Genomic DNA, 21,250 nt, shown 5'->3' on the forward strand with positions numbered 1-21,250 from the left:
GGAAGACATTACAACAGATATTTTTTTCTTAGCAATTCAGAAAAAGAAAAATGACAAGTGTGAGTTCAAGTATAATATAAAGGCTAATTTCAGAATAAGAAGCATCTCAGTACTCCTCCAAAATGTAACCTCTATGTGGAAATAACAGTTATTTTTTCAGTAAAAAAAAAAAAAGCATCATTAATTTTAAATCAAGGAACAGTTTATATTTTTAAAACAGTATATATTTGTTCCATTTAATATGTGGAGATGCTATCAACAAGATTGAAACAGACCGACTACTTGAAATTTGAAAAGGGCAATGTCCACAGTGTTCCCCTGATACTATAACAACGGCAGGTCAAACTTTTGTTCCTCTTGTCCTACAAACAATTTTCAAGCCCACGCTCAATAAATAAATTTGGTCTCAGCACTCCCAATCAGGGCCGCACAATCCCCTCAGTAGCAGACCTATGATAAATGGACTTATTTTCCCAAATCAAACACTTGAATTTAAATTCAGATGAGTTAATGCAAAGGTCAACATTGTAATCAGTTCTTTTGATCTTTATAGAATTTCTGGAGTAATACATAATAAATCTGAAACAAGGCAATTTGCAGCTCTGTATGTGTGGCTGGCAATAAAAATCTTAACGATCAGAGCCTTTATGTACTTAGGGAACGTTTTATAGTAATGGCCATGGTGAGAGCTTCAATGCATGGGAAACAATGACAATAGATAACCCTGGGAGACTTGATTTCTTGATTGTCTCTACAATTTATTTTATATCCGTATTTATATAAAATCTTAATGAATGCACATCTCTGCTCATTGTGCTTTTTGAAACAGTCCCTACTTTTTATATAAGCACCTAGTTTTGAGTTATATGTTGAACATAAAGATTGCTAAGGATAAAAATTAACATATCAGACTCAACCTAAAAAGTTTCCATGCTTAAATTAGAATTACATTTCCTTGGTTTTTTTTTTTTTTTTTTAAAGACTGATAAGGAAAGTACAAACACAAAGAGGTTCAGGTGCTTTTTAAACTGAAATTTAAGAAAGGAAGGAAGGAAGGAGGGAGGGAGGGAAGGAGGGAGAGGGGAGAAAGGAAGCAGGAAACGGAAAGGAGAAAGAGACAGATGAACAGAAAGCAAGTGAAAGGACCCACAGCTAATGCCACCTCTATGACTGGCTACTGGGTGCCACTGGGTATGTGGCTTCAAGCTGTTCCCTTCCCTCATGTGGCTTAGAATCATCTAATAACAATTTCTCCCAAAGCATTAGAGTCCCTGGTTTTTCAACAAAACACTACATGATTATGGGTAGAATAACATGAAGTTTTATATTGATAGCAGTGACGAATAAGAGCCTGTTTTTTTCATTCTTTTTTTTTTCCTTTGGTAATACAGTGGTGATTACTCCTCTCTAAACAGTAAACCCATTTTGTCAACATTATGACAATAAAGTGCACAGTGCCTGCACCACACCGCTAGTCTTTTGATTCTGACTCTAGTTCATGAGGATACCTTGAAACATTCTGGTGATAAAAGGGTTTCAGTGAGTACTTTATTTACTTAACATTCAAGAGAAGCCTTTAATGAAATGGATAATATAAAAAAGCATTCTGATTTGTAGCAGTGAGGGACCTACTGTCCACAATATTTGAAGCACTTATCCTCAAGGACTATGTAGCTGAAGAAGAAATTATTTTTCAAAAAGCCTCCAAGTGTCATTTAGTATGTGAGTTTCCACAATCTCTCTCTTCAGACCATCCCAGAGGTAATGACCCCCAAATCCACTCTTGTTGTAGCTTCTAACAATGAGGCTGAAATAGAATCTCCCACAATGAGTTACGGTAATTTGATTTTCTGGCGAGACTCAACAAAAATATCGGTATTAAAGAGGCCAAGCTGTCCTGTGTCCTCGGGGCATGACACTTGCGACTCTTAACTGATCCAAACGCTACACAGGGTTTGGCTCCAATGCTGGAAATTTTGCAGTTTGGAGGCCAATATATCCACAGCTTCTGCAAGAAATTCTTTCCTTGATAAGCAGATCGGATTCAAATCCACCAGCTCCTTCTGCACACCACTGAACTGTCATGACTTCTATCATTCTAAGCTTTGATCTTTTAAGACAGAGAAGAAAAACGTGACTTATGCTGAAAATTCTATCAATTTCTTCCAAATTCTGACTTTATTTCACCAACAGACCTACACTGCTTTGTTAATCTCTGATTCCACTGAACTCAAGACAATCCAGCAGTAAGAAATGACTGGGTTTCTGTCTTCCTATGACAACTCCGCAGCTCTCTGGTTTTCTTCCCCTGCAGTTTCAAATTTACAGTATACAGATGTCCTGTCATTGTAGTTAAAAAGTGCAGGCTTGAGAGTCACTAGGGGTCTGACAAGTTGAGTCTCTCACTGCCTGAAAATACAAAAAGTCCTTGGTCTGAGAAAAGGGATCATTCCATTTTTCTTTCCCCATCAAGTTTCTACCAGGCAGTCTATATTAAGAAAACAAGCAAACAAAAATCATGAAATTTAAGCTTCCATATTTTGTTCAACCTCATAATTATGTACCTTAGAAACTGGCAATAGTTAGATGCTCACATACAGAGACAATCCAATTCTCTTCTTAATCCATGCAAATATTTATTTATCCCTACTATGTGTAGGAAAATGGGTTGAATAACTCATTACAGCACATAATAATCTGACCTGCAAGTTCACTATACAAACCTTTCAGGTAAATGATGCAGTGGAAGTGAAGAAGATCCAAGTTTCATTTGAATAAAATGGTAAAACCTCTTTCATAAGTTCTATTTTAGGTATTCCGTCTGGGCAGAGGGAAGCAGTTTCCCATATAAAGACCAAACCTCCTGAGTTTTCTTACTAAGCATGTCCTATGGTCCAACTATATCATGCATGCTCAAAAATGATGTAAGAACTTTCTTTCTGGTAAAAAAAAACTCTAAGGGGGGCTATATATCCTGAGGTCAAGAGGGTCTAGATTATACATATAAGCCTTGTTTCTTAAGGTAACACTGGCTGGTTTTAGGCTGATGGTGGTGAACATCTCCTGCTTGGGTAAAACTATCTATTTCTTCTTCTGACAGTAGTACCTGGTGTTTTCCGCATGAGAACACCCTTCTCCCAGCCTTAGAGAACGAGGTGCGGTGCGGCTGCGTCCACATCCCCAGTCCACACCTGGACAGTCACGGTTTCCATCCCATGTCTACTGTACTCGGTTCAGAGACGTGGACATGACAGTCCAAGTCATGAAGAATCAATTCTAGGATATTTTTGGAACAATCTGGAAGAGAAGATTCCTCTTCGAGGGGCGAGGGGGAGTATTCCAGAGGTAAGCGATAAGCTTCCGGTGTTCACAGCCATTCTGCCTCCGTAAGCTGGGGGGCCTGCCTGAGGACGGAGTCAGCCCAGGGAAAGCAGAGCCAGGGGTGATAGGAGTTAGAGTTGGACCCAACGCCACTGCCGCGGAAGCCTCTGGGTCCAACACTGTATTTTCTGAGCCAAAAAGTTTCCTTCTTCTTAAGAATAAAGCAGGCTGAATTGGGTTTCTGTTTCTTGCAACGAAGAAAGCTTTAAGGATTAATACAAACTTCCTAAAGTGGAAATGTCTGATGTTGCCGACGGTCCGGTCTTCTCCTCCAGATTCGCCAACATGGTCTTTTACTCTGCAGGCGTTTCTACCTTTCTTTAATCTTCAAGTGTTTCCGTTCTCACTGGCAGCCCAGGGCAGAACTACGCAGTGATGTTAGAGAGAAGCAGCCATCTGCACGTCTCACTAAAAGGGTAAGCTGGCGCAGGTGGCAGCTGGGGACAGGAAAGGGAACTGGTACTGCTGAGCACCTGCTGCGAGCCACTCGCTGCTTGGCTTGCTTTATGTACCTCGGTTCATGCCACGTTATTTCCTATCTGTGTAGTTTTGGGAAGGAGAAAGACGCAAGGACGAAGAAATAGCTGGTCAGAGACTACCACTGATCAAAATTCAGGACAGTGATGGTTAGGTGTGTCAGCTCTGAGTCAGCTTTAGAGCTATGTCTCAGACGCTGCGTCACTGCAAAGCATGATAATGTGGTTGCTTTTAATCCTCTCTATGGCTTGGTTTCCTCACTTATGATGGAAAAGATGCTTTAACCCGACTTACAGGAATAGTGTTACATCAAAACCAGTTCAGCCCACAGCTTCACTGGCCATGAACAGGACAAAGACATCAAAAAGTCAAGAAGAGCCACAATTACAACAGAGGAAAGAAACCAGATCAAGGCATGATTTTCTCAGCTTCACTAAGATTCTGTTAGCTCTGTAATGAAAATGGGCTGAAGTTAATACTTAGGATGTTAATACATCTTATTTGTATTGAGTATGTATAGTTACACTTGAGGACCTGACACCAAGCAGAACCCCACAGGGCCCTTCCAAGTAAAAAGGCCCCCAGGCCCCCGCCTCTTGTTAGCAGAGAAGCGAGGTCTCCCAGGCCTCCCCGAGTCACAAAGGAGCAGGCTCAAACAGTTAACGACCAGGACAACAGAGTCAGAGTCCCTTGGTGTCTGATGCACATCTGAGTTGTTTTACAGACAGTGTAACTGCCACCAGAGGGAAAAAGCTAACTGCATGATGAGCAGACTGCAGCCACTGCATGAGCTGCTCCACCTTGAGCAGGACTGAATCTACAGCCGGCACAAGTCCGAGGACTGGTCCCAAGACAAAACGGGGTCAACACTATCGCTCATCATAATCTGTATCTTTGTGGGCATCAGAGTAACTGTGGCTTGCCCTGCCCCTATAGTAAGCAGGCAACTAAAACTGTCAGCAAAAAGATGCTATAGACCCATGTCGGTATCCTCCACTCTAAGAATAAGGTGCCCTATGTCAGCATGAAGGAGTTGCAAAAGATGGATCTTCACCCATAATCTGGTAGAAATGGAATGATGACTGGCAGTGGGGATTTTTGTAAGCAGCTCTCAGCAAGAGGCCTTTTGTCTTGTCACATTAGCAAAGCAATATTATAACGAACCTTTACACCAGATGCCCGCAGGCTTAATTTAACCTCTAACCCAAGCACAACTTTCAAATCTTTCGATCGCACAATGCCATGCCTAACTTGTTGATTCTTTTCTTAGATTAAAGAATTAGAAGTGAAGAATAGTTAACAGATGACTAGATCTTTTCCCCAGCTTTCCCTTCAGTAATCTTGCCAGCTGTGTGTGTGAACAAGATAGCAAGAAAGAACAAGAAAGACCACAAGGAGTCACCAAGCCTGCACTCAGCAGGAGATGGTGAAGAATCTGACCTTCCACCTCGATGATTAACTGAGTTATCTTCCCCTTTTTCCCCTTAAAAACTTTCACGGCCGAGCAGAATCTTCAGAGTTGATTCCGGGACACAAGTCTGCCTTCTCCCCAGGTTGCCAACCTCCTGAATAAAGCAATCTTTCGTTTTCCAACCAACATTTGTCTCTTGAGTACCAGCTTTCAAGTGGCGAGCAGCTGAACCTGAGTTTGGTAACATAACTGTCTTTATGAAGTTCTGAAAAAATGAACTCCAGGTATTCTTATATTAGATATTTGAATAATTACATGTGCTGCAAACACTAAGAGACACCTGCTTCTCTGTATCTATGCAAAATAAAAAATAACAGTTGTAAAAAGAATACTTTGGATATTTCCAGCCTTTATAAAGTGGATTTAAGAACTTATTCATTTAATACAATTTTTATGGGACTTTTTAAAAATTTTTTGACCTAGATTGGGAGAGATCTCAGTTTAGTGATGTTCCTCCATTCTCTTTAAAATACAAACAAAACAACACTCTAAGAAGTTAACACCTGAGGAAGTCTAGCTGCCAGGTGCAAATAAACATGTGTCTTTGAATACAACTGCTTGTTCTTTCCCTCTTTCTACACAACCTTTATCTAATAGTACCTAAACACCTTCTTTCAAATTATTTAAGTTTGGGCTTAGTTTCTTCAGGTCTCTTCAAACAGCTCTCTGATCTAAGGCCAAAGTCTTTCAGTTCAATCATAGAACCATTTACTGAGTACCTATTATGGGCCAGGCACCATGATGTATTAATTCAGCTCAATTAATGACCAAATGATAACTGGTAATGCGGATGAATACTTTAAGGTTTTTTTCAATTTAATTATAAATTTATATTTCCCTTAAGGGTAGAGACTTTCTTCCCCCAGATATCTTGCTGCAAATATTAGAATATGTATTTGAAGACTGTCAGTCATGTCTAACATTTGGGAAATGAAGATGGTAAATGTTGCTTTGGGATAAAAATACTCCAGAAGCATTTAATATATTTCTGCTATAGCATCATATAGAAAGATCAGGATCCCAAGAGAAAACTTCATTTGATTTGATATCTTCCTTTTCCATCTTTGACCTTATGATACAAATGAATGGTTTCTTCCACCCGAATTACAGTTCACAAAAGACGGTTCAAAGAGAAACAATGAGACACTTCTGGCCTCTTGTCATTTGTTCACTAATTTGTTCATTCATCACTCAACAAGCATTTACTGGTCACTCGTATTGCTTAGTAAGAGAAATCTACGCAGAGATACGCATGAGGATAAACAAGGGAAGAGTGTATTCAGATAAATCGAGGTAAGGAGTATACAAAAAACCTAGAAGGATTTCTTAACCAGCAAGTGAATCTAAGAACTAACTAGTCCTATGCAAATTTAGAGGAGTTCAAAACAAGGGAAAAGTTTCATGACTGAAAACTTTCATTGCATTTAGGTTCATAGGTTAGCTGGGTGCAAAACAATCATGCTTTACTTGGATGCCAATTGCTTTAAATTATGTGCAAACAAAATCAAACCTCATTTCCTTCTGATTAGTTCTTTAATGGGAGAGCTCTGCAAGGAATAACTGTCTATTTCCAGTTCAGTTTCCTATCTTCCTAAATGTCCATCTCAAAATGCCTCTTTCTTCTCTCCCTGAATACTTAACATGTTCCTATTGTACCCCCACAAATATCAGACTTTGAGGAAGTACAGCTTAGTGGCAAGAGCCTAGGTTCTGGAGCAGGAAGACAAGAACCTGTTAGCTGGACAGGGAGTGAGTTTTTAATCTCTCTAAGCCTAGGGTTCCTCAATGATTAATATCTATTTGTTTAGGCTGTGATGAGGATAGAAGACATGTAATTACCTAGCTAAAAGGACCAGCCATAGAGTTGATGTTCAATAAAAGACAATAATAATAATGATGCTAATTTCTATTATTTCATTTATATACCAAATATTTATGGATACCTGCTCAGTGCCGGGTAGTGATTTGACCGTAGGGACACAATGGTGATCAAAGTAGACAGTCATTGTTCTCAAAGTTGCCATTCCCATGAAGGGAGATCAACTATAATCACGTGAAAAAAAAAATCTGAGCTACTGTTAAATATGAACAGATTATTAACTGTAATTCTTTTTAGTGAAGCATATTCATCCACAATGGAAAGTCAAATTTTCTTGTTACCTTCTCAGTTTAAAAAAATGACTTAACAAAAATCTGATAAATAAAATGTGTTTAATAACTTGTTTTGGAAATAGAAACCCACAAAATAAAATTTATTTCCAAAAATAAGGTATAGCTTACTTTGTACCGGAAATAAACTAATTTTACAAATGTGACTTTAAAGCCATTTTTACTTCTATTGGCCAGTCAAAAATGACTGTCTGCTTTGTATAATCTTAGTGAACAAATATTTTCACTGTGAGCAATAAAATGTGATATTGAACTGTATCTTTGTAATTATATATTATACTACTATAATTATTTAAATACATGTAGGAAGGCAAGTAAAACTGTGATAATTAAAATATGCAATTACATGATTAGTAAGTGTAACTACATAGCATACAATCAGAGATGTTACAGAGAATTTTTGCTTACATGGACAGATAATTTTTCACGTACTTCTATGCTATATTATAAATCTCTAAAAAGATTCATAGTTTGAAATAATATTTTATTTTAATTTAAATCATTCTAGAACCCCCAACTTCTTAAGAAAATAAAGTAAAGAATTTTTCACTAATCCATACTAAAACAGAGAAGCAGGGACTAGTCAGGAGTACAAATCTAGCAGGTCAGACACAGAAAAAGATGTATGGTCAGGAAACGAAGTTTGCTCTTTGTAGGCTGTGTGGGCGTTTCCACTTGGTGCCAAAGTTACCAAACAGCAAATGCAGGGTCTCATAAATTAGTCCATTTCCCTCTCATGTCAGTGAAAGGAGGGGTCTCTCTAGGTCAGTGTTCCTGGAAGCACTAGCATCACTTGGGAACTTGCTAGACATGCAAATTCCCAGACCCTAACCCAGACCCACTGAATGAGAAACCCGGAGGGCGGGGCCCAGCCAGTCCTGGTTCACCCCGCCATCCAGGGGAAGCTGACGGACAGAGTGAGCGCTCTGCTCCAGGTGAACGAAGTCAAAGCATCAAGACTGCTATTCCTTTCTGCTGTAACCTTGAAAACCGCGCCCCAAAAGCTCCCTTTGCCAAGTAGTTTAGCAATCTGAGCCATCAACTGAGAAACAAGAACACAAATGTAATTCTATGTTGTATTTGGAGCAATCATGTCTAATGATTTTTAAAAATGTTGTTTCGGAAATCATGTTAAAGAATTCATATTCAATAACGCAGTAAAAGGCTGTGAGAGAAGTGCTATTATTAACACATTTTACAAGGGGAAAACGAGGGTTTAGTTAGAGGAGTTTCGTAACTTGTATACATGGCCAAGTGGCTGGGAAATAAAATAGCACGTTTGAAGATCACGAAATAACTACAGTCATTCACTATCACCCACTTTCACTAATTATTTAGTTTTCAGTTAGCACAGTCTTAGATGACATTGGAAATATTTCTCAGCATTCAATGTTAAGAGCTTTCTTAAGAAATTAAGATCAATTCTTAAATAATATCTCATTCTCACATAACTGACACACCCACAGCCCAAACTGATGTGTATGGATAAAACTTCACATACTCTTTAGTTTCTGAAACAACCTGAACTAAAGGACCCCCTTTACACACACAGAAGACACAAACACATTGCTGTCCTTAGATTCTTAAGCAGGTTCATACAACGTATCCATACACATACTTAAACTCTTCTAAGTGTGGTCATATCTTTTAACTTAGTAACTTATTGAGATGAAGGTGTCTGTGGCCCAGTACAAACTCCTTACTCGTGCACCTGTTCCAGAGGCAGCAAAGGTAGTGAAAGAAGCCACAGGAGGGCAAAGGGAGAGGAGTCCACGTTCAACAGGGAATTTCAGCTGGACAGTGATGAAAAGTCCATATGTTACAGTGCGACCATAAATTATGTGAGAACGAATAGTCAGGTCACAAAGGAGTTCCAAAAATAGGCTGAAACTGCTCATGGTCCAAAAACAAATTGCCTAAATTCCAATATGAGAAAAGAGTGTTCTTGACACATATTTTCATGTGGCCACTACTGGGTAAGGCTGGCTCTACAGAGATGAAATACAATATACTTTAGCTTTGAAACTGTAAGTTGTTATTCCATCAAGACACTAAAATGCACAGAAATCTGCATGAGTCGGGTGCCTCAAGGCTTACAGATTTATTATGAGGGCAAGACAAAATGAATGATGGCATGTCAGCTGGCCTGAACCCTGGGAGTGAACCTGCATTTTGGAGAAATGCAAACTTCAGAGGTCCTACCTTTTAATCATCTCAGGAGTTAAAGTGAATTTGAATTATATAATGATCGGTTTATCTAAAAAAAATATATATATATATATATATATATATATATATATATATTTAAGTGATAATAGGAATATCCTAAATCAAAAGCAAGAGAGCTTAAAGGATTCCACTGTCTATTATTAACAAGTTCATTTGTCTTAAAGGCTGATACCAGATCTAAAATGGTCAGAAATAGCCCAATGACGTTTTTCCTTAATAGGTGGAAAATAAACAGGGATTAAAAAAAGGTAATAGAAAACATACTAAGAGGATGCTTAGGTCTTTATTAAAGATGGCTGTGTTTAATAGAAAGGGAAATCAATCACCTAAATCTGCAGCTCCTAAACCTGCAAATGTTCATTTTAAGAACATCATAATCACAGAAGAGACAATATACAAAACACATAATTAGATGGTCTTCATAAATGAATGCTCAACAGACTATATTTTAAAAACTGGATACGCCTCTAAGGGGTAGAACAATCAATCCAAGAATAATATTATATTGATTAAGCTTATCACAGAGCTAAAATGTTGAAGGATCAAAGTGAATATGGCTTTATTTGAAATCAAACAGCATTCAGTTGTCAATTTTGACAGAAATGCCACAGGCACATTATTAGATTATATTTCAACAACCAGGTATTTAGGGAATATTAAGTGATGCTTTAAAGAATAATTTTAAAGTTCCAACAAATTTTTGCACTACCTATATTATTGTTTTGAAAATTAAAAGCAGTAAGTTGTATTATGTTGAAGGAAGTATATGCTATTATTCAACATAAACTCAGGATTCAGGACACAGATTTCAGCTGTGATTCAGGTCATATTAAAACTATGTTCTTATTTGGAAAGTCATTTGTTAACAACAGAAAACCGAAAAGTAACCAAAAGCTTTCAAACAGGGTAAAAATGTTGCACTACCAAGAGAGAACCAAGCAGTGTAAAGCCATATTGTCCCACAGCATGAAGTGATCAGATACCTGCCTAAAATGATGGACAGCTCTGGCCTAGTGAACAGGCAAAAAAAATCCCATTTACTCTCATCCAGATGGGACCAACTGGACGCTTCAGCGCAAACAACTCATCCTTCTTCGGACCTTCTTGTCCAGCTCCGGAGCTAGCTCCAGCTGATAATGATGAATATCAAGGCTACAGTAAAGTGGGCGACAACAGAAGCCTTGTTATAGCTGCCAGTCTTCCGGTCTTGTCATTATTACACATTGAAGATTTATTTGAGTTTACTGTTGTGCACAGGGTCTAGCCATTTGCAATTCATCACTTACTACAGAAAGTTCAAGATAGTGGCTGAAGCTATAATTGCCACCTCCACCTGCTTCTGGAAATTATGAGGTCACTTAGCTAGGGCAGCCCAGTCTTCACTGAGCCCCAAAAGTCACAGCAGCCTTTAGGATAAAATACTGAGGCCCTCTCTTCACTTGAGCATCTCCTGAGATCACATTAATAATGCTACATTGCCTGGCAATTGATTAAATTGTATCTACAGTACAGCCGGCTCTTTGGCAAACCCTAAAAGGTTACAGCTATAGGAAAGAAAGAATGAAACTATTAGAGCTGCCACAATTTGAACATTATTATTATTGTAAATGCTACAGTTACCATGTGTTTGATTTAGGAATATACAAACCCATTAACAAGGCACATTTCTTTTATTTAATCTGATACAACCTTCTTATATCAGATACCAAACTAGTCTAAACTGCAAATCTGTTTTGGAAGCAGGTGGAATATAAATCCTACATAAATTTTTTAAAACACTAGCACTTAGGTAGAATTGGTAGGAGAGCTAAAATCACAGGTAAAGACATCATACTGTTTCTATTCAAGATATTTAAAAAAAAATCCTCATACATTTGGGATACCAGTATGTTAGATGAGTTTGACTCAGAAAGAAAAAAAAAAGGCCATAATAAAAGTAACCATTTTTATCTTTAAATTAAGGCTTTTCTCCTATATTTATTAGTTTTATTTTTTTAAAGATAAAAGCTTTTTAAATTTTACCTCCAAAATTGTTGGAAAACTTTCTGAGAGCTTTTGCTTGTACATTCAAGGTTTTACCGCTTCAAGGAGTAGAAACTTACATGATTTCCAGTCTTCTAAAATGTATGATTCACTCACCAGTGTACAGATGGCTTGAAAATTTATGACACCTGAATCTTTTCATACTTGGTATTATGCCACTGCTGGGTTTCTACATCCTCACTGTTAATGGATTTCTAAAACCAAGATTTATTGAGATAGGTATGTTTTTTGTTCCAGGTCCTCTTTTAAAAATCAACTTGGCAAGTAATACAGAAAAAAAGGTAAGCTAGCATCATAATTTAAAATAAAACCCTAGCTATTTATAAAGATTGTCTATATCTTATTTTATTCCCCAGAGTCTAATGATATCCAATGATTTCATTTTATAAGATTATAGAGGAATCAAAGTTCTAAGTGGAAAGTTTCTGTCTGAAAATTCTTTACAACTGGTTTCATATATACACAACCATAGCACACTGAACACAAGGTCAGCCTGAGGGGACATATTCCCCACTTTGTTCCTAATTCTCTGTCAGGGTATGAAGGTTTGGATGCAATGATGCATTTTCACTACCCAGGGTTTGGTCCCATTTTGAGTCTCACCCAGACTCACCTCAGCAACACTGTGAGGTGAGAAGTGGAAATGCTCATGATACTTCTTAATCAAATTGTTCCTCCAAAACCATAACCATAACATCACTAAGGTAAATTAGCACTTCTGTTAGCTGTCCTGGGTTGTCACTGCCTGGAAGGCTGCAGAGATCTGGATGCTGAAAGCCATTCTCCTCCTCAGTTTCTCCCTTGGTTGACCACTACCTACCTATTCTAACAGCTGATAGGAAAAAAGCCAGATGGCCTGGCAGGAAAAGTTCACAAGCTAAGATACTTCTACAAATGTGATGACTAACAGAATAATAAATTAAAGAAGTCTTTGCTATCCACCTCATTTAGAGAATCTTCATGATTCAAAAAAGAGACACTTTTCATTTGCAAATCAGATCCAGCAAATAAAACTCATATTTTGGTTAGGTGTTAGCTAGGGCACTCAGCAACAGAGATGGGGGGCTGGAATTCTGATTATGTTACACAGATTAATTACATATGTTTGTTAACTAACATCTGCACTTCACCTAAACATTTATGAACTCCTTTCACGTCCTGTATCCCATTACAATCTTGTAAGGTAGGGATTACTATGATACCCATTTTACAGAAGGAGAGACTGAGGCTCAGAGAGGGAAAAGTTTTTCCCAGAGTCACACCACTGGCTAAGTGGTAGAACTGGATCCTGATCACAGGTCTTACTCCAAATCCTTTACAGGCAGAACAAAAGTCATTCAATTTGAAAATCCTTTGCTCTTTCCTTCCTTACACTGAAAAGATTTTGAGAGTATGCGACGAACGGATTTACAACTTTATATTTTCTCCAAGAAAGCTTATCAGTCCCCCCCACCCCAAGAACATAAATCTAAACTACTAATGCAACAGAAACAAAAACATAGAAGAATAACATACATCGTTTTGCTTTTTTTTATAAAAGCTGTGAAATATAGTTTACATGGTTTATATTACAAAAACACATGACCAATTTATGGAACAATAACCCAGGCCAAGAACTAGAATGTTAACAAATTCCAGATGCCTTGGTCTGCATTATCACATTTACATCTTCCCCCTTCTCCTGAGGTAACAGCTACCCTGAATCCTGATTAAACCATTCTTTCTTATTCATTAGTTTTACTACCAGTTTATGTATCCCTAAATGGTATTGTTTAGTTTGCCGATCTTTGAACTTCATATAAATGGAATCATACTGTATGTATTTATTATTCTACAACTTGCTTTTTCCTTCCTGTGTTATATTTTGAGATTTATTAATGTTGATGCATGGAGCTATAGCTCACTCATTTTCACTACTGACACAGTATTGGATCTATACTCAATGAATATACCATAGTTTATCCACTCTCCTGCTAATGCACACTTATAAGTTTTTTGTCTAGGTTTTCATCTTACTACATCTACTACTGTGAATACTTTTGTATCTGACTCCTAGCACCAAGTGCAAAAGTTTCTCTAGGGCATACACCTGTGGGCAACTGCAAATTCATGAGATACGCACTCTTTGCTGGCTACTGCCTTTTTCTAAAATAGTTATACCAGTGTACACCGAGAAGCAATGTTTCTGGGACCCCATGACTCCTTACCTTGCTAACAACTTGTGTTGTCTGTTTCCGAGTTCTGCCCGTGTCATGAGTGAGAGTTTGTATCTCACTGTGATTTCAATGACAGTTCCAATATCAAACTGCCCATAACTATACCTAAGGTATTATTTTGAATTATAAAATTTTTCAGTATATGATATTCATGCTGTAAAATAAGCAGAAGACAAACTTTACTACCATTTAACAAGTTAATAAGCTGAAGACACAAGTTAATCTGCAAAATGCTTCTGAATCACAATCCACATCTTAAGATTCCCAAACTGATGATTTTCTAATTCACTGACTTTTTCAAAGCATTTTCCTGTTATCTCAGCATCTTGAACTTAAATGGTACTGATGATATATAATGGCTTGAGATTATTGTGGAAAAAGCACAGACTTTGGAGTCACACACACACAAAAATGATTAGAAACAGGGCTCTCTCAAGACTGGGTGCATAATCTTGGGCAAGCCATTTACCTGACTGAGCCTGAAAGTCACCTGACTGGTACACTGTGTATCTCTACTATCTTTAAAGGGTTTCTGTATGTAGGAGGTAGTATATTTAAACATGTAGCACTGGGCCTGACAGGCAGTAAGCACTAAATAAGTTATATATAAATTTTAACACTGAATACATATGGCTCAGATGTCTTTTACAAATAGGGTTTAAAATCAGACGTCAAATGTACAAATTTAATTATCTGCTCTTGTGCTTATGTGCACAGTAAGAGTCCTTACGATGACTAAATGCATCCAACTGACTATCAGAAAGTCAAGAACCAACCTAAGGACTCCGACAGCCATCCTGACATGTAACTGACATTCTTTAGCATCTCTGCTTTTAAAAATCAAACTCTGGTGTCTGTCCTGTTTAGAGTTCACAGATTCCACCCCCATCAAACCCCAAAGACATTGTGGGCTATCATTAAAAGTAAACAAAACAAAAGACCACAATTCATCAACACCTATGCAAAAGCCTAGCTTCCTTTCACTGCATCTAAGTCTACCTGGTGGGAATCAAATCCTGTTCATCAAACCATTCAGTCTCTCTCAAGCACGTCTCCCTCCTCGCTTCCAACTGGCCGTTCTGCCCAACACTGCCACAGTAATATGTAAAAATCGTATTAATTTAAATAATTTAACAATTAATTAAAACTGCTCCAAATCTTGAAAGTTACAACAAAAATCCTATGAAACCAGTATAGTTACTTAAGAGCTGAGAAAACGGACGGATGAAGCAGTTAAATGTCATCTCTGGCTCATACAGCTTTAGGTTTATTTGAACTCCAGAACTGGAACCAGATCAGCTAACGCCTCGCACACCCCCCAGCCACCACGATAGGCCACGAGGTTATTATTCTAAACTGTAAACTTCTCTTATCTCCCTGCTGAAAATCCTTCACAAGGTGGTGAGAACTGATCTGATTCTGGATATATTTTGAACATACAGAGCCTTCAATGGCGTCCCTCTCCCTAAGACAGGAACAAATTCCCTTTTCTAATTCTTCACTGAGAGCTGGTTACCACCTTGCCCGAGTCCTATTCCTCACCATCTCCCACTTCACATTCTCCTCTCTGTTCTTAACAAAGGACCGTCCTTACCTTTATGATGAACACACGACGAACATACAGACTGGATTAAGAGAATGGAAAAAAGGGAAGTTAGAAAAACCTGACAGCCAAGCAGGATGAAAACAAGAGGGAGTGGGGTCCCCAGAGAGCCCAAGCTTGGGGGTGAGTGAGGCTGAGTGAGGGCAAGTGAGGCCACGCAGAGGATCTGGCACAAACCAGACACCATGCTTGGCCAAAGGGAGAACCAGACAGCGAACGCGAGCCCAAAAGGGAGTGAGAGCCGAAAAGCAGGCTGGCAGCACACTCGCCAGAGAGTCAGAGGTCGAGGGACACAAAGACCCAGAGACAAGAAGAGGTCTACACTCCCCAGTGTTCAGTGCCTGGCCTGCCTTTTCTTCTTTCTCCCACCTCCTGTTCCCGGTTACTCCTGCTTGTCTTTCAAGGTTCGGCTCTGAAACCTTCTGCCAAGTTCTCCCCACACCCACAGGGGGACACACACACCGCCGTTCTGCTCTGCACCCCAAAGGATCCTGTCCCCACTGCGCCCCCGCACTTAGCAACCGGTTTCGGAAATCTCCCTAGGGCTTTCTTCAGCATTCAAATGCAGGTTCCTTAGGAGGGCTTTTCCCCTCTTTAGTCACCAGCGTCTTGCTGATGGTAGGTTCAGTAAACTGACAGATTCTAGTTTTTCAATTTCTCTAGCAAATGTTTTTCATAGAGAAGATAGAAACACATGGACCTAATCTCACTTATCACACACACACACACATTTTCTCAAACACATTTTTCTTTAATCAATATTCAGTGTTATCAAATAAATCATTAAATGATTGTATAACTCAAACATTCTAAATCTAATGGCCCAGCAATCATGAGCCATGGTTTCTGCACCTGCTGCATTTACAGAAGAGTTTCTCTACTGTCGTTGAAGGGACAGATAATTCTTTGCTGTGGGAGGCTGCCCCGTGCCTTTCAGGATGTTTAACAACATCCCTGGTCTCTCCCCACTGATGCCAGCAGCACCACCAATCCCTTGTTTTGACAACCACAACTGTCTGGTCTCCCAAGGGGGCAAAATTGCTTGTGCTTAAGAACCACTGACGTCTAGTAATTTTCATTTTCTTCAGGCACTAATCAGTTTACACTTTCTCTCCATATAGGATAGCTCCATTTTAAGACCCTAAATTTAAACCTGACATAGACTGTGGTATGGACTTAGGAGACAGGGTAGGGGGAAAAAGCTCAATTAGCCCAAACTTCATTTCAAAAGGCGAAGAAATACCAGAATACCAGAAGTCTGAAAAGAAAGTTTTAAATGTGTCACTAGGTATGGTGATGGACACTAACTAAACTTATTGTGGTTACTGTTTTATAATATATACCTAATACTAACATGTTATATGTCAATTCTGTCTCAATGAAAGAAAGTTTTGATACCATGAGTAATTCCATGCACTTTTGGAAAAAACAGAAAGACACCAAGTGTGCACTATTTACACCTTTTTTGATAGCTGCAGTTTTCAAAGTCATTTCTGCGATACACCTGAGTTTTTCCTTGCAGGCAGAATCAAACTAGACGTTTAAAATGACAACCCAACATGGGGGTAAATATCTGCATCTGCTACGAAACTTAATAAAAGAATCACAGACACCACTGCTTTGCTGACAGGAGGAGCTTGGTGTCATTAGAGCCGAAGAAAAGGTTTATCGAAAGACATATGCACAGCAGTCACCATAATAAATCTACATTTGGAGAGTAAAAAACTGAAAAATACGTAGCATTTCAAGCAGAGGGAAGATTTACGATGACATTTGTCCCTGGCATGGGTAGGTGTTTAATGCATTTCATGCAAGCCCACCATGTTCGGCTGAAGTCCTTCTCTTTCTGTCCACCCCCCCCCCCATTTTTTTTAAACTGCATTACTTTTTTCAAATTTTTGATCTGTGCCAAGTTCATTTCCAGACTGGATCTCCACAGACTGGTATATACTTCCTCTTCTGCCAAAGGTCTTTCCCCTCCCCGTTTTCTTCTGGGAGAACTGCACGCATCTGGAAGACCACTGAGAGTTTGAGTGGCACACCTGCAGACTGACACCCACCAACTGCAACATCATCTTTATTCTTGGCCCCTGACAAGTGTATGAGACAGAGCAGAGTGATGACATGGGGTGCTCAGCTCAGACACCCCTCTCCTGCAGGGTATGGTTACGTCTTTGCTTTGCTTTGCTTTGCTTTTGAACTGTCCCAGAGGATCTTTTCAGGGCAGTGCCAAGCCCTTAATTAGGACAGAAAATTCCTCTTTGAGGACTGTTTCCAGTTTGGGTTTCTCCAAGCTGGAATACTGGAATTTCAGAAAAGAATCCACCTCTTCTACCAGGTATGCTGAGTCTGGACCCTTCCTGGGCGTACACCTGTTCCCCTCCACACAGGGGAACTCCGGCCACGCCAGTGCGCTGGGAACTGGATGACTCCGGCAGCTCCCAGTGACTGGAACATGCTCCAGTGTGGAGGGAGGGGACGAAAGGTCTGGAAATAACACTGCAAAGTGGCATCCAAGGATGCCTCTTTTTAAAATATATATATGCATTTTATACTAACTTTATCAGCAGCTGCAAACAGAGTACTAGTAATAATGTTATGTGGAGTAAGTAGAGCAGACTATTTTATAATTTTTAAAGCAGTGGAAATTTTCCTAATAAATTCTTGCTCAGAACCCTGAGGCTCAGTGAACTGCTCTGACTGGCGGCAGGCTGGATTCCTACCCCCTGCCGCTTCCTGGCACCTTTGCTAGGCCTGGGGCAACTGAGGCTCCGGGGAACACAGCTGGAAAACCACTAGGACAGGAAAACACTGATCAAGAAAACGTCAGGCCTGGTCTTAGGAGCGTTAATGGAACATAACAGATGAGAGCAACAAAAACGGACTTAGAGCCAGAAGGCTGGTAGGCGAACCACAGGACCACGTTTACTAGCTGTCTAATCCTGAAGAAGTGGGTCAACTCACCCACCTGCCAACTCACCGACCTGCCGTTTGCTCATTAATGAACTCGACAGACGTGTAAGCCCAAAGCCAGGATCTGATCAGGATCAACTGAGTTACTCACTAGCAGTGCGATCCTGAATAAGCACTTCTCCCCTCTGTACTCCAGTTTCTTCATCTGTTAAAAACGGAGGACACGATCCACCTCCCATGATTATTGTTTAACGATTCACTGAGATACTCGGCATATACACAAATGGGAAAGGTTGGCTATTCCTTCTCCTGTTTTCTAGCAGTAACCTTTCTAGACTTTTATAGCATTTAAAATAAAAGTATTATAAAATATTTCACAACACACTGTTTTTGTTATAGTATTAACCTTTTGTTATTACTGTTACTGATAATGACCCTAGTTCAGTTGCTAAGTTGTTATGGGGTTTCCACTGAGTTCTAGTCTGCCCTTAGATTCCAAACTGTCCCCATTTATCTGTTTTTGTTTGTTTGTTTGTTTTTAACGGAGGTACTGGGGATTGAACCCAGGACCTCAGGCATGCTAAGCATGTGCTCTACCACTGAGCGTATGATACCCTCTCCCCTGCAACTTATCTGTTCTTGACTGTCAAACTTAAGCTATCCCATAGGGAAGGGAACCTCCCCTTTCAACTACTTTTGTTTAATAATCTCGGCTGGAATTCCTTTTCAGAATTTCACATTAAGCCAGGAGATTCTCCAACAGAGCAACAATTTGTCCATTTATCTGACTATAGTTACACAGCCGCTGAGTCTCTTCTTTGAGACAGTAAATTACGTCTAGTGTATCTTCAGGAACATCAACAATCACAAAAAGTAGTTACACCATTCAACCCTTCAGATTTTTACTAAACAGAAAATTTCACAGTATGAATGCTGCCTCGTGGACGGAGTCACACACAGTTAATAAGACTGGTTCTCAGGTGAACAAACATCCTTCTTTCTACAAAGACCTACTAAGGTAGTGAGACAGAAAAGACTAATCAGCACAGCCTTAGTATCCAAAAAAGGGGGGAAATAAATATGAATTGTAACTCAATTGACTAATGAACAAAGTGATTTTTTCTTATTATTTGAACTCTGACACTCAATTTTCAATACCTAAAAAAGCCTAAATTTCCAGAAATTAAAGAAATAAAACAAATACATTTTGACTGAACATAAATGACAATGTTCTACAAAATAAAAAGTAAATTAGGATTGCTATCTCCTTTAATGACAGTCTATACACATGTCAGAAGAGTGAAGAGAGATTCAAAGAAGGAAAAATGAAAAGGATAATTTATTCCAGAGTAATTTACAGATAGAAAAGAATGTTGCAAATTACTCAAACAGTTCAAAAAGTTTCTTTAATACCTTACTTGAAGTCTGATAAAAAAAAAAATCCTCACTTAAAAAAAGGGTAACATTATTTGCAAACTGAGCAAGAGAACCCGATGATAGCCATATATAATCAGTTGTCACCTTGCAGCTCAATTAGCCCTCATGTAAAAACGAGGCATGTAAGGAGAAATGAGGTTTTGACATTATCTCTGCCAGCAAGATAATTACACAGCCTTCATTTAACAGTAGGGCAACACTACTGTAGCAACAAATTAACTCAGCTCCATTTGCAATTCATGGTGTGTTTTCTCATTTAATACCATTTGTCTTACCCCAAGTGAATGTTTCCATTAGTTTTCTCTAGCACAGCAAATACTCAGTTTGACTCCACACATTACATCACTGAGTCGATGCTTACCTCCCAGCAACTCTTTGAAAGTATATTCAAAATGCGACCCAATGTCCCGTTTGTCCATTTCAGCTACAATTTTTCTCTGGTTTCTGGCCAAATGTTACAGTAGGCGTATCTGTGTTCAACAATCAAGGACATAAAGTTCCCTATGCCTACAATTGATTTTAGAGGAGTTTTCCCTTTTCATAAAGCAAAGTCAAGAAAGAAAGAAATAAGGCTAAGTTCTAACCTGGGTACAAACATATATAAGGTTATTAATATATTTTTAAAAGACATTTTAGGAGAGAGAACTTTTTAAAAATGTTAAGTTTATATATATAATAACTTAAACAGATGAATCTGTAACTGTTTTATTTGCCTTTTCATATTTTACATTAAAAGTTTTCCTTGGCTTGAATTTAAAAGCCACTCTATGCCCATAAAAGTAGGGATGACTGGGGAAAGTTTTTTAAAAAAAGGAAGAGAGGAATGTTTAAAGGGTCATGGGCACAGAAAATAGGAACTCTATGTCATGAATAGGCCTGTCATTAAATTTTACGTTCATCTCTAAAAGGTAATACTAATTTGACTACTGATTCATTATTTGAGATTTTATATACCGAATTATTCACTGCTGACAATACAAGAGGCCCTAAAAGTCCTAAGAATCCTCGAGTCCCTAGAATTGCTTTAGTCCAAGAAGACACACCTATACAACGAATGTTGAGCTTCAAGCAATCAAATATACCAAGTCAACTGCATTTACTTATAACTAATGTATGTTAGTAGGAAAAAGAAGACAATTTAACTCTGTGTTATATGTGAACATATAAATACTCCAAAATAGGGAATTGCAATCTTTAAAAATAAACAGTCACTATTCTGCATGAAATTTAAGCAAATCCTTGAGGAGAAAAACAATACTTTCAAGACTTTGATTTCATTTATCACAATAGTGATTATCAAAAATACCTATG

The 21,250-nt window shown here is 38.7% G+C and overlaps 1 protein-coding gene and 1 long non-coding RNA gene across 4 annotated transcripts in view; one reads left to right on the top strand and one right to left on the bottom strand.

Moving 5' to 3' along the window:
• LOC123614000 (uncharacterized) overlaps positions 1–8,616 on the top strand; it is a 287,572-nt gene extending 278,956 nt beyond the window's left edge. The window contains exon 6 of the long non-coding RNA XR_012501794.1: positions 3,101–8,616. This is a non-coding gene — a long non-coding RNA (uncharacterized LOC123614000). The remainder of the gene's footprint in view (positions 1–3,100) is intronic.
• GPATCH2 (G-patch domain containing 2) overlaps positions 1–21,250 on the bottom strand; it is a 137,520-nt gene that overhangs the window by 63,008 nt on the left and 53,262 nt on the right. The window lies entirely within an intron of this gene.

This window comes from Camelus bactrianus, chromosome 23, assembly GCF_048773025.1.
Source record: "Camelus bactrianus isolate YW-2024 breed Bactrian camel chromosome 23, ASM4877302v1, whole genome shotgun sequence".
Taxonomy (NCBI): Eukaryota; Metazoa; Chordata; class Mammalia; order Artiodactyla; family Camelidae; genus Camelus; species Camelus bactrianus.